Source organism: Oncorhynchus nerka, unplaced genomic scaffold (genome assembly GCF_034236695.1).
Source record: "Oncorhynchus nerka isolate Pitt River unplaced genomic scaffold, Oner_Uvic_2.0 unplaced_scaffold_1177, whole genome shotgun sequence".
NCBI classification, from domain to species: Eukaryota; Metazoa; Chordata; class Actinopteri; order Salmoniformes; family Salmonidae; genus Oncorhynchus; species Oncorhynchus nerka.
In genome coordinates this window covers 5,543-7,759 of record NW_027040155.1, presented here as the reverse complement: position 1 = coordinate 7,759, position 2,217 = coordinate 5,543, and the positions used below count along the sequence as shown (strand labels likewise).

The 2,217-nt window shown below is 41.5% G+C and overlaps 1 pseudogene; it reads right to left on the bottom strand.

The window, feature by feature from the left end:
• Positions 1–334: 334 nt before the first annotated feature.
• Positions 335–1,758, bottom strand: LOC135569245 (dexamethasone-induced Ras-related protein 1-like; annotated as a pseudogene).
• Between the last annotated feature and the right edge of the window lie 459 nt (positions 1,759–2,217).

Below are 2,217 nucleotides of genomic sequence, written 5' to 3'. Positions count from 1 at the left end.
ATTCATAAATGAGGTACAGGCTACTTGTTTAGCTAATGGTATAAGTGGTGCCCTTTAGTATGTAATTCATAAATGAGGTACAGGCTACTTGTTTAGCTAATGGTATAAGTGGCCTTTAGTATGTAATTCATAAATGAGGTACAGGCTACTTGTTTAGCTAATGGTATAAGTGGCCTTTAGTATGTAATTCATAAATGAGGTACAGGCTACTTGTTTAGCTAATGGTATACGTGTCACTGAAAGGGAATATGCTTTACCAATGTTCAAAAGGATGACAGACATGGGGATGGATATATACGTTTCAAATTGATCATTTTATTTTCTCCATGTTTCTTTTTGTAAAAGTTAACGATGACATAAGAATAAGCATTCATATGTGTTAAGTATGCAATTAACATTCAAGTTCAGTTCCGTGTGAAAAAATAAAATGTAAACAAATGCCACCCCACAAGTGTAGGCTACATTCTCCAGTCATTTTACAGCATGTAGCTATAGTAACAAGAACACTAGAGGTTCTCTGAAGCCATATCACATTTGATCACCCTGACTCCACAGAGAAATATCTGACAATGACCATGCCTTCTCGCGTGGTTTGGGACAAACACCCCTGGCTGTCACTGCGTCTTGGCGTGCTTCCTTATCCCAGACTCAGCACACTGGCATGAAGGTACGGGTATCATCTCCATCGCTGTATAGAACATCTCGTAACATGTCTCCATGTGCATTGTCAAGTGAGTCCTTAGCAGATGGTGCATCTGTCTTTCTCTTTTCCCTGGCTGCAGCCAGTAGCTTTCTCTTTGATATACATTAAGTCACTTTGCACGCTTGGTCGGCGCGCAAACGGTGCCACAATCCCGTATGCCTCGCCGTCTTTGAATTTCTTATTTCTGAAAGATTTTCTTCTGCTGTTTTGCAGTACTTCGCAAAACTGTAAGGAAACTTTGCGGTGAGAGTCCGGGCTCATCTCGTTGGGCAGTTTAGCCATGGTAAAAAGAGTCTGAAACATCTGTTCGACATTAGTGTTCCGTTTTGCAGAGATCTCATAGTAGGCACACTGTTCATCACCAGCCACCAGCTTCTCAATCTCCTCATTCTGAACCTCCCGATTAAACTCCCGGTCACATTTGTTCCCGCAGATAACTATCGGGACATCTACGTTCTCCTTGGTTTTGTTTTTCAGGCAGGACTTGGTTTCGTAAATTTGACGCTTCAGGCGCTGGACCTCTTGGAAGGAGTCTCTGTTATCCAGACTAAACACCAAGATAAAAACATCACCTACGGAGAGAGAAATGGAAGGAACATTAATATCACAGCTCAAAAGTCAATGTACTTTCCATAATGCACAGCACTAGTTTTGCGTTATGCATAAGCATGCATTTTAGTGAAGCTAAATTTCAATATTATTCTCATTGAAAGTGATTTGCAGAATGAAGCATAATATTCGGATTCAGTTTTACATAAAGACATTTGTCTGTTTCATTCGTTCACAGTTAAGCTTACCAGTAAGGATAGAGAGTCTCCTCATAGCGGGGAAGGGATGGTTTCCAGAGGTGTCCAGAATGTCCAACTGGTACGCATCTCCCCGAATGCTGTATAATTTCCTATGAAAGTCCTCGATTGTTGGCGTGTACTGGTCGTCGACTTTTTATTCAGAAACCGAGAGATGATGGCCGTCTTGCCAACTTTTGTGGATCCTAGAATCACCATCCTGTGGCAGTTTTTGGCCGGGATGTTAAACTCGTTCTCGGAAGGAGATATTTTTTAATCATAATTGCGAGCTTTGCGCACCGACAAATGTCTTTGGTAGGAGAGCGAGATGCTGAATGAAAGCTCTACTTGCTTTTGGGGGATCCTGCGTCTTTGTAAGCGCTGCTACTTTGCTGTGTTTGAAGCGAGCGGGACTGGGTATATATAGGCGATGCCGACCACACTCCTCCCCGGTGCGTCATGCAATTACGCATCCGTCTGAGGGGAGAATGCATAGATCGTATGAGAGAGAGTCTGTAGTTATGACTTTGCGCCTGTTTATACGTGAGTCTGTATCTGAGCGGACAGAGTAAAGTATATAAATCATTTTGATAAATAAATGGGTTTAAAAACCCTGTGTAAAGTATGCGTAAAATGCAACCGTGTACTCTTTCACGTAACACCAATTTCGCAGAAACTGTTAATGAGTTAAACTTCTGCAGATATATATATATATATATATATATTTAC